General features: G+C 50.6%; 1 long non-coding RNA gene across 1 annotated transcript; it reads left to right on the top strand.

The window, feature by feature from the left end:
- Positions 1-4,764: 4,764 nt before the first annotated feature.
- On the top strand, positions 4,765-8,227 carry LOC147985157 (uncharacterized). The gene is made up of 3 exons (XR_015616478.1): positions 4,765-5,857; positions 6,637-6,725; positions 7,972-8,227. It is a non-coding gene; the product is annotated as an uncharacterized LOC147985157 (long non-coding RNA).
- Positions 8,228-27,954: the final 19,727 nt, after the last annotated feature.

Raw genomic sequence — 27,954 nt, 5'->3', positions numbered from 1 at the left:
TCCTCCGCCGCAACACCTTCTCTCATGGTAGGCTACGCAAGGGATGAGCCCCTGCCTCCGGAGGGAGGCGCGTGAGCCTCTCCCATCTTGGCCTTGGTGGCCACGCCTGCGCCTAGCTTTGGAGGGCCTACCAGCTCCCCCTCGACCTCCATACGCCCCGTCCCGGCACCAGGATGGCGGCCGGCCACCCAATCACCTGCGGCAGGCGTCGGCCCCACTTTCGGGCTGGGGGCATCATCGCCTTCGCTAACTTCTTCCTCTTCTTCCGATCATTCACAGACCTCCTTTACAAACGACAAATCAGCTCTGAGCTCGGACAAGGAATGCACGCATAAGACATGGGAATGGTGCGCGGGGACTTACTCATCTTTGGCAGTCCATTTCCTCTTCCTCTTCTCGGGATGCAGCTTGCCGTAGCCGTCTTCGAGCATCGCCCGGCTCCATGTTCCGAATCCGTGGAGCAAGCCACGATGGACCCGACCACCTCGCCGCCCTTCTCGAGGGACTGGGAAGCCTCGACTCCCCTGTGGGTCCCTGCCAATGGGGGCTCGGCCGCCTTCTGGCCGGGGGCCACCTCCGCCATGAGCGACCCTTCCGCTACAACATCGGGACCTTCAACCCCCGCGCGAGCTGGCGGAAGGGACACCGCCGTGGGCTGTGAGTTGTTGGCATCATCCCCGAGGTCGTAGATAATCTGGCGAAGGGAGCATGGCGGCACCCGGTTGGTGTCCTCCTCTGTTGCCTCCACCGAGTCCTCATCACCATCGCTGCCCCCAGAGTCCGGCGCCACCTCGAGGGGGTTCTCGCGGGGCCCTTCGGCATGATCCCCCGCCGATCAAAGATGTGCATCTCCGTGACGAGCTCCACCCTCTCCTAATAGCAGAATAGCAGGAGCATGTCCTCGGGTTGGTCCGCTCCAGGGCTGTTGAGCAGAGTTGCCAGGGCCCCATCCATCACCTCCTGCTTCAGATTCCCAGAGTTCAGCCTCATGACATCCTTTGCGCGTGGTGTACACCCATACGTGGCACGAGTGTTGCTTGAGTGGCGCGATGTGCCGCCGCAAATACTCCCTGACGACTGATGCCCCCAACAGGCCCGCACCCCGGTGCGCGGCTATTCGCTCCTAGACTGGTTCCATCCTTGGGTGGGTGAGCTTCTCATGCCCCCACCAGGAGTTCTTCTTGAACGGATCTACCAGAATCATCAAGAGCGGGCAGGCTTGACACGTTGGCGATAGTCCTCCACCTTCTTCGTGACCCTCGGGTTGATGATGTTGTTCTCCATTCCCTTGACGACAAGGAAAGAGATGCATCCTGAGCACTGGTCCACTGCGATCAGCCGCAGGCTGAAGAAGTGACGGAAGAGCGCCATCGAGGGCATCACGCCTATAAAAGCTTCACAGTAAAAGGCAAATATGGCCAGAAGGAGGATGGAGTTAGGTTGAAGGTGGATGGCATGGATCCGATAATGGGAAAGGACGACATAGAAGAAATCCAAGAACGGCAGCACTAGCCCGGCAAAGACATTGTGGAGGAAGAAGGGGTATGCCGTCACCCCCAGCTCGCACCGTGCGCGGGGAGCCCGGCCAGATCTTGGTCACCTGTCCCTCGTTCTGATCGCTACTCACCAGCTAGAGCACCCTGTCCAAGCCTCCCTGTCGGTGATGGTGGAGTGCTGCAGCGCCACCCCAATGGCGGGCACGATGGGAGTTGGGGACGCTGCTTTCCCCTTTTTGCTGGCGGGCGCCATCAAAGCATGATGGAGTTGCAAGCGAGGACAAGGGAAGATGCAGAACTCAAAGATAGGTCATGAGGAGCCATGTGCCAGAAGTAAGGTGTTGGGAAACGGACGCAAGCAAGGAAGGCAATGATGGCCTCGCGTCATGAGTGGGCAGGCTTTATGTCAGTCCGGGTGGTTGCCGAGGCGTAGTGGGAGAAGTGGGGGCATTACCCATTCCATCGTGCGCCAAGTGTCATGCCTGGCCTGTGAGTGGTTAGGCCCTACGCCGTTTCACCCCCTAATAGGAGAAGAAGTGCGCACCGCTGGCCCGAAGGCTAATTTTGGCCTCGTGGAACCCAGTGTATCCAGGCCTGTCAGAATTGGGGCTCCGGAGACCCAAGAAAGGTTCGGACTCTGGGGTGTGCTTGCTGAACCTCGCTAAGCCCTGCCTTGCGACCCTCAATCTCACGACGATGCTCTGGTGTGCTCGAGTGAAGGGAAAGATGAACGACAGCCACGACAGTTTGCCTAGGTTCGGGCCACCTTGCGGTGTAAGACCCTACTCCTGCTTGGTGGTTAGATTGCCTCGCGAGGGAGGATGAGTATGAGTGTACAAGGGAGGGTGAGCGGCCTCAGGAGGATGCCTCGAACCGATCCCTTTCTACGGTGGCGCCCTGCCTATACTTATACTGGCCTTGGTCCTCTTCCCGCGAAAACACAAGGCGGGAAGGGTTGCCACAATAGCCAACTTTGAAGGGGGACAAGAGTACAACTTATCCTGACTAAAGGTGGTCTTTCCCTGCTAAAGCTTACCGCCATGACGCGTGTGTGGGCTCGGTGATGACTTCCGTCCTGGCAAGAATGTCGTCCTAGTCTTCTTGCACCAAACACGTAACCTTTGGGGACTGCTTTGGGAACCAGTGCGCAGTCCTTGCTCCCTTAGCACGAAAGAGGAAAACCTCCTCATCCACGCTTGTTGGCGCCCCTCTGGCTCCGCTCGTCGCCATGCGCGTCACCCACATGAAGGCGCATGGCCGCGTGACTCTGCTGAACTGTCCTTGACTTGGTCACCTCCTAGAGGGCCTCGGGAAGCCGCCTCGCGAGGGGGCCTCACGAGGCTACTAACGATGCTTGTTAACATGCGCCTCACAAGGAGGGGGCCTCGCGAGGGCCTTGCTCATGAAGTACAAAGGTGCGCCGCGCGAGGGGCCTGGGCAGTGCGCCGCACGATGGGCCGTAGGTAGACGGGCCTAGGTACCACCAATCCCATGGGCCCGTCAAAACTCTACCATGGCGCTGTCGATCTGCCTTCGTGCCGACGAGGATGCGCCGCCCCTCGAGCACGTCAAGGCGTAAAGCAACGACGAGGACGACCCCTACGCGCCAACAGACAAGGTTGCGCCGAACCCCCCAAAACTTTGGAGTGGTTTTGGGGCTAGTACGATCTTTTTCTGTGGAAGGCGCTGCCGTGACTGAGAAAGCTAGGCAAGTCGCGTTCAAGAAGGAGTCGGCGGAGGAGCGCGCCAGCTACCAGCGGCCCGTGAAGCCTGTGAGGCCACCTGGGAAAATGACGCGTTGGAGCTTTGGTGGAAGGCACATCGACGTGCGGAGGTGTACGAAGGTGGCGGGTACTTCACCAGGAAGGCAAAAGGCGCTAGGCGCCTCATCGCTACACGGAGTGGCCTGATAAGCTCCAGCATGCTACCGACGAGTAGCTCCGGTGGGCGCCCAATGAAATGGCAAGATCGTTCACGTGCGTCCGCCAGCAAGAGGCATACCGGCACATCAAGCGGTACAAGGCGGAGGACGCGGAGTACTGCCTCCATGCTGGGAAGCCGCCACGCACCAGGGAGCTACTAGCGAGGGGCTGCTGGAATACTGGCCCCCTAAGGAGGGTTTATTAGTTTAGTATTGTTCGTTTTCAATTTTTATGCATTGACCTAGTAGTTAAGTATCATTATGTAATTGTGATGATATTTTATATATCTGTGATGAACTACTGGACAATTCATATATACATTATGAATTTCATATTTCTATCTATTTCGTACTAATTTCTATCTACCTATTACAATCCACATGTACAGAATGGAAAGCATAGACACATTGAAATAGAACAACATACAAGAATGAAAAACAGAGTACACACATTGAAACAGTGCAATATTATGATTGTTGTGATAGCGATCAACGTCAAAACGACTCAACAAAATAAAATGCGTCCATGACCACCACCCTTGCCTACGTAAGCTCTTGGCTCTGCTAAACTCGTGCAGGCGTTTGTCCAAGCGGTTGACATGCTTGCAGTACATCTGGAGCGCGATCTCGAGCTTCAAGTTTGCTATTTCATCGAAGATCACCAGGTCGAGGATGTGACGGTCATGTTCCTCTACTGCGCCTAGGTGGACACCTGGGCCAAGGAGGCGCTCGAGCCTAGCGACTAGCGCATTGTCATCGAGCGAGTCGTAGACAAGGCGAATGCGCGACCCATGCGAATAGTGCGGCCAACTTCCAGTGCCAGTACGATGCGGCCGACCATCGATGTAATGACCCGAGAGCGACGCTCCAGACACCTTCCATGTTTTTCATTGTCGCCATATGTTTTATTTGTTTGTTGCATTCATCATCGCATCATCCGCATTACATCGGCACTCATTGACGTCCTTGTTTTTTAAAGTTGCATCCGTTCGTGGTTGCCGCCTCTTCTTTGTCTCTGTTGTCCTTCTCTCAGACCAACCGGACTGCTCTCTTCTCTCTTGTCTTCTCTGTGACCTTTTGGCAGACCATGTTGTCTTCGATTTCCCCTCTCGTCTATATGTCCATCCTCTCTGCACATTTCATCGACCCCTTGCGTGCGTCCGAAACTCCACCGGACTCGAACCGGGTTGTCTTCACCGATGGGTCCGGATCATCCCCAAACATCCCTAAAATATCTTCGGTTTCTCATTTGAACTTCCCTACCTATTTATTCTCGACCATCGGATTTCGATCGGATGATCCAAACTTCTCTTCTTTTCTATTTATAGACCAACCCCTATTCAAATGAGACCAAACCCTATTTTCTAGGGATCCTACCCTGTCCAGCCGCCGCCACCCACCTGGTCTCCTCCTCATTTCCCCCACCGAGCCAACCACCTTCCTTCCTTGTTTTCAGATCCACCACACCCACTTCCACTTGATCTAGACCGCAAGATCTTAGATCGGACGGCCCTGAGAGCCTCTGCAACCCCAGCGCACAGCTCCCGCACGAGCCCCCTCCTCCTGCTTCAATCCCCGAGTGGATCGGGAGAGCTCGCTGCTACCTTGTCACCTCCCCGGCCTCTTGTCCTTCCGGCCGGCGACAACTAGCACCACCAGGCCGTTCCTGACCTTCCCCTTCTCTTTCATCTCTTTTTCTCCTACTCCCTTCTCTCCAACTCACATTGCTCTCTCTCCCATGTCTTCACAGCGCCGCCCAAGACACCATGGATCGCCTGCCGTAGCTCCAGTTCACGTGCCGCCGTGGTTCCCGGCTGATCCGCGCCGGAGAGCCTCGGATCCGTCCTTTCCCGTCGTCCCTCGACGCCGGAGCCCCTGCATCGCGCCGCCCCGCTGAGTCCTTCTGTTGGAGCGCCTCTGCCGCTACTATGCATCAATCCGCCCTCGCGCTGACCCTTCGCCTCCGGCCTGATCCACTCCTCCTCGCCTGCTTCCCGTTGCGCCGTCCTCTGCTTCCTCTTCGGTCACCAGGAGCCACCTCGTCCCGTGGCCTCCTCTGCTTCTTCCTCGAGCCTGCAGCAAAAGCATAGCCCCAAGCCTTCCCACGCCCGTGCGTCTCCTCCACCAGCAGCCTGCAATGCCCGAGGAGAGCCGAGCTCCTCCCGGTCCCCATGGTTGCTGCTTCCCCTACCCCGAGCTTCCCTGCAGCCGGCGTCCAATGCCGCGCCTCCCTGCCATTCACCTCCTCGGCGACCCCAGGTGTTCTCTTGCTCCTCCCGACTAGCAGCGCCCTGCCTCCTCTGTTCGCTCGCGCATCGGCCACGCCCCGCGCCCTCGTTGACCAGCACGACCGCTCGTGGGTCAGAGCCTGCATCGAGGCTGGCCCATCTCCAGCGCCTGGGCCAGCAGCCTGCAAGCCAGCCGGCCTCAAAGCCCCGATGTGAGCAGCTCCCCCAGCCCTTCAACTTCGGCCCGCGTTATGTTTTTTTCCACTGGACGAATTATCTATTTATCCAGAGAATTACAGTTTTACAAAAAAAACCTCATTGTTCATGCATATAATAACTCAACAATCATGCATCGGATTAAAATGATTTAAATATGTAACATGCTTAGAATTTTATCTAGTTTCATAATTTATAACTTTCATCCATGTTTAAAAATGTTTAAAACTGTTGTTTGATTAAATTTGCATAAATGACATGCTAAATATTTTATTTCATAACTAAATAACCACAGCTCCATTTTAAATAAAATTTATATGTAAATGGGGTAGAAAAATGCATAGATTAACTTGGTGCACTTTATTTTCCTGTTTAACAACAATAAAATATGGTTTTAGGCAGAACAGTACCAAATCTAAAATATGCATATGAGGATTTTACCGGAATTGTTGTTTGTTATTTCCGGCCTCATTTAAACTTGCCTAGGTAGGTAGTTTAATTATGCTTCACCTCTTGCCATGTTAATTGACATTTAATATTGTTGGGTATATAAATGAGAGCGACCTAAATACTTGCATGTGGTGTTTCTTCAATATGCAACTCATTGCATATCGAGCTCCACTTAACTTGTAGTATTGTTTGTTGCACTTTGCCTTGACATGCCATGTTTCACTAAACCAGACATGCATCATACTTGGTTGTGCATCATGCCATGTTAATGCTTGGTTGTTTACTATGTTGTTTGCCTCTTTCCGATTATGCTTCTTTTTGATAGTTCCAGTTTCGTTGCGATTGTGAGGATGCGTTCAACTACGTTGGTTCGTCTACTTCATGGATTCGATCTTCTTCCTAGCGGGATTTCAGGCAAGATGACCGTCACCTTGGATCTCACTACTATCTTTGCTATGCTAGTTGTCTCGATGCTATCGCTATGTCGCGCTACCTACCAGTTATTTATCAAGCCTCCCAAATTGCCACGATAGCCCCTAACCTTTTTCACCATCCTAGCAAACCGTTGTTTGGCTATGTTACAGCTTTGCTCAGCCCCTCTTATAGCGTTGCTAGTTGCAGGTGCAGTTGCAGGTTGTTTCATGTTGGGACATGGATATCATGGATATCATGGGATTTCACAATAACTCTTATTTAATTAATGCATCTATATACTTGGTAAAGGGTGTAAGGCTCGGCCTTTTGCCTGGTGTTTTGTTCTACTCTTGCCGCCCTAGTTTTCGTTATACCGGTGTTATGTTCCTTGATTTTGCGTCCCTAACACGATGAGGGTTTATGGTCCCCTCTTGACAGTTTGCTTTGAATAAAACTCTTCCAGCAAGGCCTAACCTTGGTTTTACCACTTGCCTAATAACAACTAAAACTTGCATAGGGACCGGCTAGCACCCGAGGATAATTAATCAACCCCCCGGGCCAGTGCTCCTCTGAGTGTTGGTCCAAACCAGGCAACCTACGGGGCCACCTTGGGGAAACTCAAGGGCTGGTTTTACTCATAGCTTGTGCCATCCGGTGTGCCCTGAGAACGAGATACACGCGGCTCCTATTGGGATTTGTCGGCACATTCGGGCAGTCTTGCTGGTTTTGTTTTACCATTGTCAAAATGTTTTGTGCACCGGGATTTCGAGTCTGATCGGAGGGTTCCGCAATGGAGGATTGTCTCCGCGGGTCGTGAGCTTGTCATGGGCTAAGTTGGACACCCCTGTAGGGTTTAAACTTTTGAGAGTCGTGCCCGCGGTTATGTGGCAGATGGGAATTTGTTAATATCGGTTGTAGTGAACTTGAAGTAAACTCAATTAAAATACACCAACCGCGTGCGTAACCGTGACTGTCTCTTTTCGGGGATGTTCGAGAGTAGAACACGGTTGGGTTATGTTTGAACGTAAGTAGTTCAGGATCACTTATTGATCATTACTAGTTTGTGGCCGTTTGCGTAGTTTCTCATCTTACTCTTGTACTCGTAAGTTAGCCACCATACATTGCTTAGTCGCTTGCTGCAACCTCACCACTTATCCATTCCATACCCTTTAAGCTTTGCTAGTCTTGATACCCATGGTAATGGGATTGCTAAGTCCTCGTGGCTCATAGATTACTACAACAACAGTTGCAGGTACAGGTAATGCGATGATCTGACGCGAGTGCGATGCTTGCTTGTTTGAAGTTTTTTTGCTTCTTCTTCTTCGGTCAAGGGATAGGTTCCGGGTCGGGGAACCTGGGATTAGCAGGGTGGATGTCGTTCTTATTTTTCGTTTGACTTCATCCGTAGTCAGATCCTGCTCTTCTGTATGATGGTTGCTATGTATTGATGTATTGTTGTATGAATGTTGTAACTTGTGGCGAGTGTAAGCCTTTATCGTGTATTCTCATCTATTCAGTACATGATATGTTGTAATGATATCCACCTTGCTATGCGCTCGAAATGCGATTGTGCCTCGATCATGAGTTCATCACGTGATTGGGATATAATCGCATCTTGGGCGTTATAGTCGGTGCAAGTACTTCGCAGACAGCCTCTACCCACTCGTGGCGAGGAATGGGGCTAGTGACGGGTCATGTACCCAGTTGCAACACCCTGTCGACAACAGGCAAGCACCGATGGATCCGCTCTTGCTATGCGATGCGCCGCACCTCTTGGTCTGTAGTGCTCCATCGGTCTCGTTGCGCAGCGCGCCATAGCCTATCAGCATGGATGCGCCTATCTTGCACTGCGGCGCAGCGCTGATCAAGTTGTGCGGTGAGCTGCAACCTCTCGGCGTTGATGCACCCATCTTTATCGGCGCTGCCATGCCCTGCGCCAAGGGTATGCTCACCTTGGCGATGAGGCGCAACAAGGCATCATCCATCGCATTGTTGGGGACGCATTCGGCAACAACGGGCTGTGCTGCCTGCACTAGCCGACTGGTTTTCCTCATCGAGGAGGTTGATGGCAGAGCGCTTCGGTGGGTTGGCATGCTTGGGAAGGTAGAGGGGCTATAGGTTGCGCTTGTGCCTCCATGTGCCGCACGCCGCCTAGGCTTATGCACAATTGCTGGTGGCGGGAATTCGATAGGGCAGGGGTGGGAAACGGTGGTGGGAAATGATACCGTTTGCAATTCATGCAACGCACATAGTTTGGTCGAAGGGTCTCCGATACATGTGCCACATTAGCACCGTCCTGCAGTAGTGTTACATCTTATCACTTGCTCCTAATGATCTAAAAATCCCTTTGTTCACTTTTACTCCACATACAAAATTTATTTTGAATTAAAACTACAGAAAGTGCGGCCAAAAGTTTGTTTTAGAAAATCTACATCTATACAATACTATAAAGGTATATATGCAATTTAATTGCATGGTGCATCCAATGTTATTTGTTCTGTAATGTGAATGTTTATACTTTTATCCTATAAAATTAGTCACACTATAAAGAAACAAAGGGCATCTCTCTCACCCCCAATCGTACACCCCCTCTCTCCACACCCCTTTCACATACACATGCATGGAAACTATCTATAGACCCTCTAAAAGTACGTCCGGGACACATTAATTCATGTTCCATTTTCTCTCGCGAGATAATACACATACGATCACTCTATTTGAAGCGTAAGCATGAAACGTTTATTGGACATCAGAATACGCTCATTACGGTCACCATATATGTTTTGTGGTGATTATACGGTCACTGCCTCACCATAGAGCTCCGTATCTTGTTGATGACACTATCAATTGACCAGTCAAATAGTCCACGTGGCGCATCTAGTGTTGCATCATCAACGCACATTATCTCCTTATCATAAGGCCACGTGTGAGAGGGTATAATAAAGAAGCAAAGGAAAATAAATTAGTGGTCGATGGGGATTCGAAGTAGAGACCTAAGGTTCGGATCCGCACACTCTAACCACAACGGACAATGTGGCCTTGTGATGGTATGCTGAGCCAGTCTGTTTAATACACAAGGCATACTATGGTGATTATGCACACATGTAAGCATGCACACAAACAAGCACGCAACACCCGCATTCATGCATGCAACACTCACTTGTACACGTGCACACATGCACACAACACTCACACGCGCACACGCACGCACACATGCACACACGCTGAAACAACACACGATGCAACACACACGCGCATGCTCAAGTGTTGAACCTACACGTGCACACGCAAACATCCACAGCCGGCGTGGTTCGCGCGCAAGTCAAATCAGCAAAATTGGGGTGAACACTAATCATTTTAAGATCTTCGCAAGATGTAGCACCATTGTCTTTAGGAACATATATAAACTAGCTATTCTTTCTAGGAGGAGTTTTTTCAATAGTTTTAATGGAAGAAAAAGTGGAACCCAAATTATTAATAATTCCTTCCAACTTATCAATCCTAGTGGGACTTTGCTCTACCCTTTCGTTGACTATTGGTTCTTTCTCCTTTAGCATCTTTGGAGTAATCCCTACTTGATCCAAATTGGGTAACATGATTATGAATCTTTTTATCCAAATTTTCAATATGCTCTACGGTAGGCATTTTATTTTCAATAGCATGTAGGCTTTGCATACCATGTTCCAAGGTTAAAACCGTTTCACTAATAGTGATAGATGGTGATCCCACTAAATTTCCCATATCATTAAAAGCATGCTTAGGGCGACTACTCAAGAAATTCCCTCCAGTAATAGTGTTGCGAAGAAGGATGGTAGTAGATTGCTTACAAGTTCATCTATTTTGCGGATCGCAAATCCTATACCAAGAATCTTTTAAATTATCTCCTCCCATTTGCTTAAAATTGAGAACTTTACTTTTAGGGGTACACATAACAAGGGAAGAACTAGTCATAATGATAAATTGTAACGCCCCGAGACCGATGTGCCAGGTGTCTTCCAGTTTTTCGTTGTTATTGCTTTGTCATTTGCTTGCTTGTCGCATCTTGTCATGTCATCATGTGCATTGCATCATCATGTTTTCAAAACCTGCATCTGTCCGGGTTCCCCCAGTTCCGTCCGTTGTCCGTTCTAAGTCCAACCACACTTGCACGCGCCCGCGGCATGTCCGAAATATTATTTTATAAGTGGCCGGAGAATGTTCTCGGAATGGGATGAGAGTTGAGCGTGTAGTTTTATTATAGTGTAGATGGACCGCCTGTCAAGTTTCATCGCATTTGGAGTTCGTTTGACGCCCCAACGTTTAACTATAGCGACATTATAGCCGGTCTAACGTCGGACGTTTTCGGTCTCCGGAAATAGTCGCCGGGCCTCTCCTCTTCTCTCTTCTCAGACTTTTGCCTTCTGCACTACCTCTCACCGCCAGGCCCTACCTAACCTGTCTCGTCAGCCCGCGGACCTCCTCCCGCGCGCGTCCGAAATCTGTCCCGGACCCGACCCGGACAGTCGTCACCGTTGGATCCGGATCATCCCCAAACGTCTACAAAACATCACCGTTTTCCTATTCGGACTCCCTAACTATTTTTTTGCGACCGTCCGATTGCGATCGTAGGGACGTGATAGCCCCTACCCAATTCCTAGCTGCTATTTATAGCAGATGAAACCCTACCTAAACTAGTCCAACCCTAAATTCTAGCCCTCTTGTCCCATCGCGCCGCCACCTACCTTTCTTCCTCGGGATCCCCTCATTCCCCCGATCCAATCCCACCAACCAGCTCCACCCCTCAATTTCATCACCGAATCAACCGGTGGCCTCCCTGCGTAGCCGCGCCCCTGGCCCCGATCCTGTCAACCGAGGCCCAGCCACCTCTCGCTCGTGCGCGAGCATGCGCCCAGGAACTCGAGCGGGGGAAGCCCCGATCCCGCAGCACCAGGCGCCCTAGCATCCTCGTCGCCCCGCGGATCCAGCGCGTTGCCCCCTTCCCGTGGCCGCGTTGAGCTCCCTCTGCATCGCCCGGATCCGGCTGGGTCCATGCCTCCCCTGCAGCCCTGCGCCGCCAAGCTCCTCCCGCGGCCGCGTCACTGTTCGTCGCTAGGCCAGACTCCCTCGCCCTTTCTCTTGCTCTCCTTCCCTTTCTTCCCCATCTCTCTCCTGTGATTCACCCTCTCTCTCTCTGTCTTGTTTGAAACAGAGAACTCCCGTAGGGTTTGTCGCCAACGGACGCCATGGTCGCCTGAGTTCTTCCATGCCGGCCTGCTACCTCGCCTCGCCGACTCGAACTGGCCCAGATCCGCGTCTCCGACCACCAAGCCAGCGCCGAGCCCCGCTCCCCTCCGTCCTCCACCTTCTCTCCATCACGCCGCCCGTGGTCGAGCCTTGCCGCTGCGTGCTTTGCTTTCCTGGTTCGAGCAGCAGCAGCGAGCACCGCCGCGCATTGACCCGCGCCTGGACTGCGACCAACGCGTCCAGGGCCCAGCGAGCCTCCTCAGCCTGGCAGCGACCGGCCCAGCCGCGTGACTCATCCAGCCCAGCACCAACCGGGCCAAGCCCGATGTGAGAAGCCCCCCTCCAGCCCCTGTGCTTTGTTGGGCCAACCAGTTTCAGCCCGTTGCGTATTTTTTTCCTGCTGCTGCATTTAGCTAATTTCCAGGGAATTGCAGAATTACAGAAAACCCCCTAGCCTTCATGCATTTAATATCTCACAAACTAAGCATCACATGTAAAAACTTTGTATATGTAACTTGCTTAGAATTTTTTCTAGTTTCATAATATGTCTCTTTCATCCATGTTTAAAATATTTAAAATGATGTTTGGTTAAATTTGCTCCTATGCCATGTAAAAATGATTTAATTCATAACAAATTAACCGTAGCTCGGTTTTAAACAAACTTTATATGTAAATGGGGTAGAAAAATGCCTAGTTTAACATGGTGGTACCAATTTGCATGTTTAAGGCAGAACAGTACCAAACCTAATATATGCATATGGGGATTTACCGAAATTGTTGTTCGTTGCTTCCGGCCTCATTTAACCTTGACTAGATAGGTAGTTTTACTTTGCTTCACCCTCTTTCCATGTTTAACAACATTTAATATTGTTGGGTACATAAACGAGATCGAACTAAATAACTTGTCATGGTGTTTCGTCAATATGCAACTCGTTGCATATTGAGCTCCACTTAATTTGTAGGATTGCTTGTGCACTTTGCCATGCCATGCTTCATTAAACCGGACATGCATCATACTTGGTTGTGCATCATGCCATGTTATGTGGTGGTTGTTTACTATGTTGTTTGCTCCTTTCCGGTGTTGCTTCTTCGGGTTGGTTCCGATAACGTCGCATTTGTGAGAAACCGTTCGGCTACGTCCATTTGTCTTCTTCATGGACCCGTTCTTATTCCTTGCGGGATTTCAGGCAAGATGATCATACCCTCGAAATCACTTCTATCTTTGCTTGCTAGATGCTCGCTCTTTTGCTATGCCTATCCTGCGATACCTACCACTTGCTTATCATGCCTCCTATATTGTCGAACCAAGCCTCTAACCCACCTTGTCCTAGCAAACCGTTGTTTGGCTATGTTACCGCTTTGCTCAGCCCCTCTTATAGCGTTGTTAGTTGCAGGTGAAGATTGAAGTTTGTTCCTTGTTGGAACATGGAGATGTTGTTCTTTATTGGAACATGTTTACTTGTTGGGATATCACAATATCTCTTATTTAATTAATGCATCTATATACTTGGTAAAGGGTGGAAGGATCGGCCTTATGCCTGGTGTTTTGTTCCACTCTTGCCGCCCTAGTTTCCGTCATATCGGTGTTATGTTCCCGGATTTTGCGTTCCTTACACGGTTGGGTAATAATGGGAACCCCTTGACAGTTCGCCTTGAATAAAACTCCTCCAGCAAGGCCCAACCTTGGTTTTACCATTCGCCACCTAGCCTTTTTCTTTCCCTTGGGTAGGCCTGCCCAAGGGTCATCTTTATTAAACCCCCAGGCCAGTGCTCCTCTGAGTGTTGGTCCAAACTGAGCGATGTCCGGAGCTACCAGGGGCAACTCTGGGCTGGCCCACCCGACGTCTGGCTCATCCGGTGTGCCCTGAGAACGAGATATGTGCAGCTCCTATCGGGATTTGTCAGCACATCTGGGTGGCTTTGCTGGTCTTGTTTTACCATTGTCGAAATGTCTTGTAACCGGGATTCCAAGTCTGATCGGGTCTTCCCGCTAGAAGGAATATCCTTCGTTGACCGTGAGAGTTTTTCATGGGCTAAGTTGGGACACCCCTGCAGGGATTTGAACTTTCGGAAGCCGTGCCCGCGGTTATGGGCAGATGGGAATTTGTTAATGTCCGGTTGTAGAAAACCTAAAGTTGACCTTAATTAAAATAACATCAACCGCGTGTGTAACCGTGATGGTCTCTTCTCGGCGGAGTCCGGGAAGTGAACACGGTGTTGGAGTTATGCTTGACGTAGGTTGTTCTAGGATCACTTCTTGATCATAGTTTCTCGATCGTGCTTTGCCTTCTCTTCTCGCTCTCATTTGTGTATGTTAGCCACCATATATGCTAGTCGCTTGCCGCAGCTCCACCTCATACCTTTTACCCTTCCTATAAGCTTAAATAGTCTTGATCGCGAGGGTGCGAGATTGCTGAATCCCCGTGACTCACAGATACTTCCAAAACCAGCTTGTAGGTGCCGATGAGTCCGTGCAAATGACGCAACCAAGCTCAAGGAGGAGCTCGATGAAGATCTTGTCCTTTGTGTTGTTTCGTTCTAGTTGATCAGTAGTGGAGCCCAGTTGGGGTCGATCGGGGACCTTTGTCGCATTTGGGGTTCTTCTTTTATTTTGGTTCCGTAGTCGGACCCTGATTGTATCTGGTTGATGTAATGTTTTATTCATGTAATTGTGTGAAGTGGCGATTGTAAGCCAACTATGTATCTCTTTCCCTTATGTATTACATGGGTTGTTTGCGAAGATTACCTCACTTGCGACATTGCTTTCAATGCGGTTATGCCTCTAAGTCGTGCTTCGACACGTGGGAGATATAGCCGCATCGAGGGCGTTACATAAATTGGGCAAGCAAAAAACCGGAAAACACGCAAAAAGGCAAACAAGAAAAAATATTTTTGTATTTTTGTAAAACTTTTTAGAAATGAGGGAGATGAAAACGAGAGGTAAATGGCAAATAATGTAAATACAAGGAGATGAAGGTTTGTGCAAAGGTACTTGATAGTTGTTGATGATGTCTCCCCGACAACGGGGCCAAAGATTCTTCCTGCCACCTGTGATCTGTTTTGGGATGTCCCCGAAGAGGAGAGGATGATGCAGTACAGTAGAGACAAGTATTTCCCTTAGTTATGAAACCAAGGTTATCAATCCAGTAGGAGAACCAAGCAACGACTCGTTAGCAGTACCTGCACACAAACAACAAATCCTTGCAACCCAACATGAACAAGGGTTTGTCAATCCCTTGATGGTTACGAGCAAGATTAAATTGTATAGTTTTTGATAGATAGATCGAACAAAAATACAAAATAAAATAAATAAAAGAAAAACACAGCAATGTATTTTTGGTTTTAATATATGATAGACGAAAGTGCAACTATCCCTGGGTGGTTTTGGTAATTCCTAACAACATATAGCTCATTGAACTAATGCTATTTCAAGATAATCGTTTTAGAAAGTTCAATGATTGGCATGACCTCGATTAGGAATGTAGACCCCTCAAAATGATAAACACACACATCGGCTCAAGCTCAAGACTCTACATTTTCATTTTATTGATCCAAGATCACATTGAGTCCATAGGAAAAGCCAATACTATTAGAAGGGGATGAGGTGTTGCTTAATGGCTTGCTTGCTCAAAATGCTTAGTGATATGCCCCAAAAGCCCTGAACCACTTTATCATATCCACATATGTCCCAAACCAAAAGTCAAATTCGTCCCCACTGAAATTATCTATCCGGCGCCACCGAGTTCACTTGACATAGCCACTGCCAGAAACCCTAGTCACTTCGGCCTCACCGATAGGATCTCGGTCTCACCGAGATGGGATTGCAAACTCTCTGTTTCCCTTCATAACATTTCGGTCCAACCGAGATGAGCGATCGGTCCCACCGAGTTTGCAATGCAAACTCTCTGTTTCCCTTTCGTAACATTTCGGTCTCACCAAAATGAGCGATTCGGTCCCACCGAGTTTGCCTGACCAACTCTCTGTTTGCCTATTACAGAAATCGGTCCTACCGAGTTTATGTGATTGGTCTCACCAAGACTACTTATGCCCTAACCCTAATGAAATTGGTCCCACCGAGTTGACATTTCGGTCCCACCGAAAATCCTAACGTTCACATTTTAAACTAAATCGGCCTGGCCAAGTTTCATGATTCGGTCCCACCGAGTTTGGTGAATTGTGTGTAACAGTTAGCTTTTGTGTGGAGGCTATTTATACCCCTCCACCCATCCTCCATTCGAGGAGAGAGCCATCAAAACGTGCCTACACTTCTACCATTCATTTTTTGAGAGAGAACCACCTAGTCATGTGTTGAGACCAAGATATTCCAATCCAACCATAAGAATCTTGATCTCTAGCCTTCCCAAAGTTGCTTTCCACTCAAATCTTCTTTCCAACAAATCCAAATCTTTGAGAGAGAGTTGAGTGTTGGGGAGACTATCATTTGAAGCACAAGAGCAAGGAGTTCATCATTAACACACCATCTATTACCTTTTGGAGAGTGGTGTCTCCTAGATTGGTTAGGTGTCACTTGGGAGCCTCTGACAAGATTGTGGAGTTGAACCAAGGAGTTTGTAAGGGCAAGGAGATCGCCTACTTCATGAAGATCTAACCTAGTGAGGCAAGTCCTTCATGGGTGATGGCCATGGTGGGATAGACAAGGTTGCTTCTTCATGGACCGTTCGTGGTGGAGCCCTCCGTGGACTCGCGTAACCGTTACCCTTCGTGTGTTGAAGTCCCCATCAACGTGGATGTACGATAGCACCACCTATCAGAACCATGCCAAAAATCTCCGTGTCTACATTTGTGTTTGCTCCCTCCAAACTCCTCCCTTTACCTTCATGTGCAATGTTTTACATTCCGTGCAATGTTTTACATTCCGCTACTATACTCTTATATTTGCATGTGTAGGTTGATTGCTTGACTTGTGCTAAGTTGATAAAATCTGCCAGGACTTAAAATTGGGAAATGACTAGATTTTTTATTTGGTTAAGTAGTCTAATCACCCCTTGTCGGTGTCAAAACTGGCGGATCTCGGGTTGGGGGTCCCGAACTGTGCGTCTAAGGTTGATGGTAACAGGAGGCAGGGGACACGATATTTTACCTAGGTTCAGGCCCTCTTAATGGAGGTAATACCCTACGTCCTGCTTGATTGATCTTGATGAATATGAGTGTTAGAGGAGTTGATCTACCACGAGATCGTGATGGCTAAAACCCTAGAAGTCTAGCCTGTATGATTGATATTGCCTCTACGGACTAAACCCTCTGGTTTATATAGACACCGAAGGGGACTAGGGTTGTACAAAGTCGGTTACAGAGAAAGGAATCTCCATATACGAACGCCAGGCTTGCCATCCACGCCAAGGAGAGTCCCATCCGGACACGGGAGAGAGTGTTCTGTCTTGTATCTTCATAGCCCATTAGTCCGGCCCATGTCACACAGGCCAGACGCCCGAGGACCCCTTAATCCAGGACTCCCTCAGTAGCCCTTGAACCAGGCTTCAATGACGATGTGTCCGGCGCGCAGATTGTCTTCGACATTGCAAGGCGGGTTCCTCCTCCAAATACTCCAAAGCCTCCACAGAAAACGTGTCCGGCTCTGCAAAACAAATACCACACACAACCGCAGAGAGTATAATATTTCACAAGTCCAATCTGCTGACAACTTTTGTAGCGCGACATCACGTCCCTGCCTGGTCATTACTTCGAACCATTTTTTCTTTAGCCTCCCGCTCCACGTTTCAAGATGCGGTTTTATTGGCACGTCTTGTCGAAGCAGAGATCGTGTCCCCTTATTGCTGGATTCTCATCAATATAGGCATGGGTAACTCAACCATTCCATTGGCATGATCCCTTGGGAATAGGCAGGCTTTAAGGCCTATGAGGAGGCGTTTGGTATTCATCGCCTTTATAAAGGGGCACAAACCCATCTTTCTCCTCTACGCCTACCTCTTCTTCAACCTTCCCAACCTCGAGTCCCAGCACCCAGGTTTCAACTTAATTGCTTCGAGCCTCCCAGTCATGTCCGGACCCAGCCTTCAAGGCCGGCAGGTGGCCTCCTCTATCACAGAGGAGGATATCACGAAGCTCCGGGCGGCAAGATACCTGACCGCGGAAATCCCCCACAGGCTCCCTGCTAAAGGATAGGTTATGCCTACTCCCAGATCTGGTGAGAGGGTCGTGTTCATCTCCCACTTCCTCCGGGGCTAGGGTTCACTCTCCATCCCTTCGTTCATGGACTCATGTTCTATTACGGGCTAGATTTTCCCGATCTAGCTCCGGACTCTATTCTCTCGACATTCATTGTCATGTGCGAGGCCTTTCTCTGCATTCCCCCACACTTCGGCTTATGGCTCAAGACCTTTAATGTGAAGCCGAAGGTAATTGAGGGGAAGCAAGTAGAGTGTGGTGGTGCGATGGTGAAGAAGCTCACCAATACTCTTTGGCCAAAAGGCTCTTTCACGGAAACTTCCAACCTATGGCAGCGGGAGTGGTTTTACATCATTGAACCCCGTGGTACCAAGTGGGCAGCTACACCTACGTTCCAATCTGGCCCTCCATTACGGCTCACATCATGGCTTAATAAGGGGCTGGACTGGGGATCAATTGACCAAGTGCAGACGCTACAAAGCTGCATCCGGAGCCTCCTCTAAAAGGACATCGGACTCATCAATGTAATCCAGGTAATGCTAGTCCGCCGGGTCCTGCCGTGCCAGCGATGGCCTCTCCGCATGTGGGAGTTCAATCCGGAAGTACCACGGTCCCTTCAGCACTTCTTCGGCACGACGCACAAAGGAATGTGGAAGTTATTCTTCGGGACACGAAAACAGTGGCTGGATACCACCGAAGACATCGGCCTCGACTGCAACCATCCGGATACCTCGGTAAGCGCTTGACTCCCGAACACAGCTTAGTTAAATATCCCGTAATACTGAGAAAATAATCTTCGAACAGGGTTGGATGAAGAAGGCGTAACGAATTAGGTGTTTGGCCCCTCTTCCCGAAGACTCAGCTAATCCCGTGTTAACAAGGATGCTGGCTCTGGCGCCATATCCAGTGCCGGCGAAGGAGGACAAGGAGGAGAGCAAGTAGGCCAAAGGTGGCCTCCATTCTAAAGGTACACTAGAAACGATGTCAGGGGAGACTGGAACTCCCTCTTCCAAAGATAAAAGAGAAGGATAAGCTGACATCCCTTCCCCCCATGGGAAGAAAAGGACCGCCTCCGAAGATTTGGAGGTAAAGGCTCCTAAGTGAGGGAAGGTGTCCCTATCAAGCGGTTCGGGTTCGAAAGACGACATTGTCGCACAGTTCCTCCGCAAGGACAAGCCCTTAGCCGAATCGTAAGTGAACAAGGGTGTCCTAAACATATCCCGTTCCTTTCCGGTTTACAAGGGTAACATCTAAAATATATGTTTGCAGTCCGGCACGCAGTCTTCCTCAACAGTCCTCTTCCTCGGGGGATCTTCTTCCACAGATGATAGAAAGCGAGATGCCTCCACAGACCTTCTCGCCCAATAGGGCGAACGACTTTGAGGTGTTGTCCCGGAGGATCTCTCCCGATCAACAAGTGGTGCAAGGGACAATGAAGACCACGCTCGAAGGTGATACTTCGGTAATCCAGGGTCCGGGGCGTGCGGCCCTTTCGGGGACTGTCGGTGTCAAAACCGGCGGATCTCGGGTAGGGGGTCCCGAACTGTGTGTCTAGGCCGGATGGTAACAGGAGGCAAGGGACACGAAGTTTTACCCAGGTTCGGGCCCTCTCGATGGAGGTAAAACCCTACATCCTGCTTGATTAATATTGATGATATGGGTAGTACAAGAGTAGATCTACCACGAGATCAGAGAGGCTAAACCCTAGAAAGCTAGCCTATGGTATGATTGTTGATGTGTATGTTGTCCTACAGACTAAAACCCTCCGGTTTATATAGACACCGCAGAGGGTTAGGGTTACATAGAGTCGGTTACAATGGTAGGAGATCTGAACATCCGTATCGCCAAGCTTGCCTTCCACGCCAAGGAAAGTCCCTTCCGGACACGGGACGGAGTCTTCAATCTTGTATCTTCATAGTCCAGGAGTCTGGCTGAAGGTATAGTTCGGCTATCCGAACACCCCCTAATCCAGGACTCCCTCAGTAGCCCCTGAACCAGGCTTCAATGATGACGAGTCCGGCGCGCAAATTGTCTTTGGCATTGCAAGGCAGGTTCCTCCTCCAAATACTTCATAGAAGATTTTAAACACAAAGATGGTGTCCGGCTCTGCAAAATAAGTTTTCCACATATTGCCATAGAGAGAATAATATTTACACAAATCTAATCTGCTGACGTATTCCGTAGTGCGACACACCACGGCCAAGCCTTTATCCAAATCGTTTCATTATCCTACCTCGGCGCATCATGCGAGGCGGTTTCCTTGGCACGTCTTGTCAAAGCAGAGATCGTGTCCCCTTATTCCGGGATTCTCATCAATACGGGCGTGGGTAACCCAACCGCTTCTAGGACTCCTAGATCATAGGCAAGTCCAAACGGACACGGAGAGGACGCTCGATATCCACCCTCTTTATAAAGGGATGAGGCCTTTTATTTTTCCCTCCCATGCTCAATCGAATCCTTCCCCCACCTCAAGCTCAAACGCCCAAAGTTCAAGTCAGGTGCTCCGAACCTTCAGTCATGTCCGGATCTAGACTTCAAGGCCGATGGGTGCCTTCTTCTGTCATGGAAGAAGACGTCAAAAAGTTGAGGGAGGCCAGATATCTGACGCCGAGATTCTGCATCGGCTGCCTCCCCGGGGGCAGGCCGTCCCCTCCCCCGAACCCAACGAGAGCGTCGTGTTCGTCTCCCACTTCCTCCGAGGTCTAGGCCTTGCGTTGGATCCTTTTGTCAGGGGCTTGATGTTTTACTACGGGCTAGATTTCCATGATCTAGCTCCGGACTCCTTCCTTCATATCATGACATTTATTGTTGTGTGCGAGGCCTTCCTCCGGGTTACCCCTCACTTTGGCCTATGGCTCAAGACCTTTGAAGTAAAACCGAAGATGATCGAGGGGCAACATGCGGAGTGTGGAGGTGCCTCAATACGCAAGATGACGGGAGCTGCATGGCCCAAAGGTTCCATTCGAGAGGTGTCTGAATTGTGGCAACAGGAGTGGTTCTACATCACGGCTCCTAGAAGTGCCAAGTGGGTGGCCGCCCCTGTCTTCCGCCCGGGCCCTCCACCACAACTGATGTCATGGATTAGCAGAGGATTGAGCTGGGGTCCGGCCAAGGACGTGCCTATACTGCATAGCCGCATTCAAGATCTCTTTAATGGAGATTTCAGTTTGGTTGCGGTAGCACAAGTTATGCTGGTTCGCCTAGTCCAGCCTTGCAAACGCCGGCCTCTTCGCTTGTGGGAGTTCAATCCCGAGGGACCGCGCGCCATTCAAAATTTCCTCGGCCTGACGCACGAGGAGATGTACAAGTTGTTCTTCGGACCTCAAGTGGAGTGTCCGGAAATCACCGAGGACGCGGGCCTGAGTAGCAACCGCGCCGCCGAACAGGTAAGGCATCTTCCGACCGAGCGTACTACCTCTCCTTTGATGCGAAATTATTTCTGAGAGTCCTCTTTTTGACCAGGACTGGCTAATGAAGGCGAAGTTGATTCGGTGCTCGGCCCCCCTCCCCGAGGGTTTGGAAAATCCGATATTGGAAAAGATGCTCCAGACCGCACCTTGCCCGGAGCCCTTGAAGAAAAATGCGGGCGGTCTTGGGCCCCCAACGCTGGCCGCTCTAGCCGAGGGAGCGAGCGTCTCCATGAAGGAAGATTCTCAGAAGAGGAAAAGGACCGCGTCTGGGGATTCGGAAGCCGAAGCTTCCAAACGGGAGAAGAAGTCTCCCACAGAGGGTCCTACCCCGGGGGGTGCGGTTGCTACACAAAGTCTGGGGGGGATCAATTCTCCCACGAGTCGTAAGTGACCCAAAATACTTTAATAGTACAGATATGCCGTCTTTTCTTCTGAGAAAATAACCACTGCATATATCTTTGCAGTTCGGGCCTTAGCCCCTCTCAGATGAGCTCGTCTTCGGGGGATCTTCTTCCGGAGATGATGGAGAGCGAAACGCCTCCTCCAGACTCCTCCGCTCCGGAAGCGGGCGATCCTGAAGTGTCGTCGCGGAGGGCCTCTCCGGGTCCGGCGAGGCCAGAAGATAATTCCGTCGACCCCCGAAGCTTCCCGTGTCTGGCTCCCGAAGAGAGCAGGCAAACGAGTCCGGCACCGTCTAGTGTACGGTCGGATGTTCTGAGGGAGTTGGTGGGGCGAGCGGCCATCTCAGATGAACACCGTGTGCTGATGAATACGGTGATGGAGAGAATCTCATCCGCCGAAAGCGGATTGCATAAAGCTTTTATGAGTCTACTGACAGGTTTTGAGGTACGTAAAATAATGTATGATAGTCCTGCACATGCTAAGTGTGCCCTGTGTAGATAGTAGCCCCTGAGGCTCTGGTTGTCATTGGGAACGACAACGATCAGAGAATCATAATCCCAGGTAGTAACCATACTGCCTTTATGAGCAGGTGATGGAAGCTCCAGTGGCTAGCCAGACTAGCGAGTTTGCCCATTTAAAACAGTAGTTGGATGCGGCAGACGCCGACATTGAGCTTGTTAACAAGAGGCTTGACGAGGCGCAGGGTAGGTGTTATTATCTGGTAAACGCCGCATAGTAAGAGCAGCATGAAGCCAATATATTTAACATGTTATGACTGCAGATGGAGCTGCCACTGTTGAAGCCTTGCGGGCGGAACTTGCCCGAGCCAAGGAACAAGCGAGACTGGGTAATGCGGCTGCTTTGAAGGCGGCCGAAGAGTTGTGAGCTGAGAAGGCCGCGCATGGTGAGAGCCGGGATAAGATGGCCAATATGGCCGTAGAATTAAAAGCCGCCGTCGACCGTTGCCGGGCTCTTGAAAAGGAAAACCAGGCGAAGGCATCGGACCTTGAGAAGGCTGCTGCAACGGGAAAAGACCTCCGCTCTGCAATGAGGGAAAAGAAGGAGGAGCTACGGGAAGCCGGGGATATTGTAGCCGGGAAATCCTTTATGCTGCAGAGGAAGTTCGGAGATCCACGGTATGCCCCTCTGGATCGGCTGTGGAGTTTGGAAGATGTGTATATGGATTTGGCGGCGAGCGCTGCCGATGCGGCCAAGTACTTCCAGAGTTAGACGGACCGTGAAGTAGACCAGTTGTTTTGGAAACAATTCCTTTCTCCCGAGCGTCCGCTTTCATTGACGGACCAATTAGCCGGATGGGCCGAACTAAATAGATTGTCCGGACTCTCCATGAGGTCTGTTGTGGATCAGCTATGGCCAGAAAGGTCAAAACCAAGCAGCTATTTCAGCTTGGTGCAGCAGTTCCTTGACGTGGTGCCGCACATAAATGCGATGAAGAGGTCGGCGTGCATAGAAGGCGCACGAATGGCCTTTGCCCATGCTAAAGCATACTGGGCAGAGATGGATGCTACCACTGTTGCAGCGCAGGATTCGGCCATAGGTCGAAGGGCTGCTGAGCATTACTTTGAGGAAGTTCTTGAGGTTGCTTGTTTGATAGAGACCCAGTGCTCAAAAAATATTATGTTTGAGTGACATGTAATCTCATTGTAAGCGAAATGCTTTTATAAATTTTCATAAGGCTACTTTTATACTTTTTCCTGAAAGTATTGTGATGCCTCCTGGGCGGCCGTTTATGTATACATGTGTATAACCTGAAAGATTGCAGTCGTCGGCTTCAACCCCCACGCATATAATGCGGAGGTGTTCGCAGAAACACGCGTCCACACTTAACCCAACGTCTTGGTCCTATTAAGGAGGTGATAGCGGAGCGAGCGAGGCAACCGGACTATAATGCTTTAACACTTTCACTTAGCCATAGGAGTTTGACAGTGGGGCTACTAGATAGCCCCTGGTGGCTCCGCACTCTCTCGATTCCGGGGTGCGTATATGCCTGGCCGGAAAGCGGCCCTTCGTTAAGGTGGGAGAATTCTAACATTCCCATGGGTCATCGAGTGGTTGACCAGTCTCGCGCTAGATCATGACAGTCAGTTTTCGGCTTTCTCTACTGAGGTGCTCATCCGGATGAACCAGGGCACAATCGCAGTAGTTCTCCTGGTGCTACCTTAGCCGGTAAAGCTGAATGTAAGGCATCAAAACACAGGAGCCGGGCAAACCCAACATTTGACCAAAGACAATGATTCGGAGCTGATGCATATAGGGCCAAACTCGCGACGCCGAACACTCCCTAAGGTATTCGGTCTTTGTGGTATAAACCGGGATGGCCTTCATAAGAAGCCCCTTATGTCCAGGTACGTGCATTGGTCTGGCGTGGCCACATGCGAGGACGTCAGCATCCTTCTCAACGGTGGATATGTATCAACAAGAGATAGTAAAAAAGGTTTACGCAGGGTCTTAATCTAAAAAGAATCCTTGGAGCGGGTCCCTGCTGCACGTCTGCGCCTGTGTCTCCGTTGTGCCGTATCCTGGACGGGTGTGGCACGGTGATCGTCTGTAAAAGAGAGGAATTTAGGTGAAAAAGGTTGTCGTGCAAAAAGATAGTTAAAGAAACTATGCATAATTCAAGATGAGGAGGAATGGCCACATGTCTGCGCGCGTTGAGCCCCTTGTATTGATGAATAGGGGTGTGACCATTTATTCGGTATAAGTAGCGGCACCGGACTTGATTAGTTGTGTCTGAGGTCTTGACGACCTATGGGGTGCTTTGGCTAGTCCGGGCGCCTTTAGTGTGTGGCTGCCAAGGCAGCCTCACTCTCTTTGGCGCGCAGAGATCGCTTGACATTTTCGTGCACTGAAATGATGCCGCGTGGACCGGGAATCTTGAGTGTGAGGGAGGCGTAGTGTGGTATTGCATTAAAGCGAGCGAAAGCTTCGCGCCCGAGCAGTGCTTGATAGCCACTTTGGAATGGAGCGATGTGGAAGGTTAAATGCTAGCTACGGAAGTTATCGGGGGATCTGAATATAACTTGTAGTAGGAGGGAGCCCGTACAACGAGCCCCTGGGCCTGGCGTTACTCCTTTAAAGGTAGTATTGCTATGGCGAATTTGTGTTGGGTCTAACCCCATCCCGCGGATTGTATCCTGGTATATTAGGTTTAGGCAGCTGCCGTCGTCCATCAAGACTTGTGTGAAGTGATATCCGCCAATTACTGGGTCTAATACCAGGGTAGCCCATCCTGCGTGTCGGATACCTGCTGAGTAATCGCGATGGTCGAAAATGATCGGTTGAGACGACCATTGGCAGGACTTCGCGGTGACAGGCACTTGCGTATATTTTCCTGGGGGTGCCGCATTGTTTTTTCCCTTGATCATGTGTAGTACGTTTACTGTTTTGACTTTAGGTGGGAATTTCTTTTGTTCCCCAGTGTCTTGCTTGGGAGGCTCGTCCTCGTCTTCACTTGGTGTGTCCTCCCCCTTGTGTACGACGTTGAGCTTGCCGGACCGCTTGAAGACCCAACATTCTCTGTGGGTATGATTAGCGGGCTTGCTAGGTGTACTATGTATCTGACATACCTGGTCCAGAATTTTGTTGAGGCTGGACGGTTCATCCCTGGTGCCATTAGTGGGTGGCTTTTGACCTGGCTGGGAGCTTTTGAATCCGGCATTTACTGTCGTGCCTTTCGTGCTGTCTTCTTTATTCCGGCGTTTGCTATTGCTGTTGCGCCGTGATTTCCCGTTTCCATCTCTAACTTCAGATGTACTGGGGTCGCTGGTGCTGCATCTAGCTAGCCAGCTGTCCTCACCTGCGCAAAAGCGGGTCATGAGGTTTGTTAATGCGGCCATTGTTCTCGGCTTATTTTGGCCGAGGTGTCTGGCGAGCCATTCGTTACGGACGCTATGCTTGAAAGCTGCCAAGGCTTCGGCGTCCGGACAGTCGACAATCTGGTTCTTTTTAGTGAGAAACCTGTTACAAAGTTTTCGGGCTGACTCTCCGGGCTGTTGAGTTATATGACTCAAATCGTCCGCATTCGGAGGTCGGACATAAGTTCCTTGAAAATTTGCCCGAAAGGCATCTTCGAGCTCTTCCCAACTTCCAATGGAGCTTTCGGGGAGGCCTTTGAGCCAGTGACGAGCTGGCCCTTTGAGCTTGAGGGGTAAGTATTTGATGGCGTGGATATCATCTCCTCGAGCCATATGGATATGAAGGATATAGTCCTCAATCGAAACCCCAGGATCTGTTGTCCCATCGTATGCCTCTATGTTTACGGGCTTGAATCCCTCTGAAAATTCATGGTCCAGCACCTCATCGGTGAAACATAGGGGGTGTGCGGCACCCCTATAGCTGGGTGTACCGCGTTGTTCAGATATTTGTTGTGTTGCATTGTATGCTGGGGCGCGCTTGCGTGGTCCATAGATGGATCTTGTTGCGCCGTCCTTTGGGTGCGAACCCTCGCCTGGGTCGCGTGTTGTATTGTGACCGGCGTTGTATGCCGCTCTGTGTTGGTAGAGGGGTCGTCTATCCGACCAGGTGGCTGCTTTGATATTTGGTTGTGGGGGGTGTGCGGCCTCCTCATCGAATTCGGGTAGCAGCTTCCGCTTTGGGTAGCTCTTGGAGGGGCGATTGTCGCCGTACCTTGCTGCAGTGTTGAGTATTTTGCTCCATCTAAATTGGAGTGTGCCTTGCGCGGCCTTGAGCCTTCACTTCTGCTTTTTAAGGCTCCTCGTGGTGGCAACAAGCCTTTTACGGGCGTTCTGCTACTCCGGGTGCCTGTTCGGCGTTATGTCGTCCGGACCATTATCCTTGATAGGATTTGTTTGTTCAGTTTGATTATCCGGATTGCCGTTGTCCGGCAGCGGTTCGCCCTGCTCCAGCGCTGGGTCTGTGTGATCGCTATTTCTGTCGAGGCAGGATTTGGGGCGGCGCTTGCGTCGCCGCTTTGACTGCTTTTCGAGGGAACAATCCTTCGGTGCGTCCTTCCGCTCTTCGTCGTCATCTTTTGGTGCGTCCACCATGTATACGTCGTATGACTAGGTGGCGTTCCAGGGCTCAATAGGCGCTGGTTCTTCATCGTCTCCTTCATTGGCGTTCATACTGTCAATGTCGTCGGAGTCGAAGTCGAGCATGTCGGTTAATTCGTCGACAGTGGCTACAAAGTGGGTGGTGGGTGGGTTTTGAATTTCTTCATCGTCCGTACCCCAACCTTGCCGACCGTAGTCCGGCCAGGGCTCTCCTGATAAAGAGAGAGACTTCAGTGACTTCAGGATATCGCCGAAAGGCGAGTGCTGAAAGACGTCCGCGGCTGTGAACTTCATGATCGGCGCCCAATCGGATTCGATCGGCAGGGGCGCGGAGGGTTTGGAGTCCGGAGAAGAATCCGGCTCCATGGAGTCATGAGTCTTGTAGAGTACGTGGCTGGTGTTCGGCTCAACCGCCGTTGGGATCACAACCCCCGAGGTGGCGTCCAACCGCCCATCCTCGATCGGCACGGTTGGCTCCGAACTAAGGGTCGGAGCCGAAGCGGGTGCGGCCTCCAGGGCACTGTTCGGCGGCAGAGTTAGATCGTGCTCGTCGTGACAGTGCGGCGCGCTCGACAGTGGCTCGAATCCGTCGAAGATCAAGTCTCCGCGGATGTCAGCCGTGTAGTTTAAACTTTCGAATCTGACCTGACGGCCAAGGGTGTAGCTTTCGATCTGCTCTAGATGGCCAAGCGAATTGGCCCGCAGTGCGAAGCCGCCAAAGACGAAGATCTGTCCGGGGAGGAAGGTCTCACCCTGGACTACATCGCTATTGATGATCGTAGGAGCCATCGGGCCTGACGGCAACGGCACAGAGGAACTCTCAATGAAAGCACCAATGTCAGTGTCAAAACCGGCGGATCTCGGGTAGGGGGTCCCGAACTGTGCGTCTAGGCCGGATGGTAACAGGAGGCAAGGGACACGAAGTTTTACCCAGGTTCGGGCCCTCTCGATGGAGGTAAAACCCCACGTCCTGCTTGATTAATATTGATGATATGGGTAGTACAAGAGTAGATC

The sequence above is a fragment of the Triticum urartu genome, chromosome 2A, assembly GCF_056163025.1.
Source record: "Triticum urartu cultivar PI428250 chromosome 2A, HENAU_Tu73, whole genome shotgun sequence".
NCBI classification, from domain to species: Eukaryota; Viridiplantae; Streptophyta; class Magnoliopsida; order Poales; family Poaceae; genus Triticum; species Triticum urartu.
Note: the sequence above shows the minus strand (reverse complement) of the source record. Positions and strands in the feature narration are given on the sequence as shown.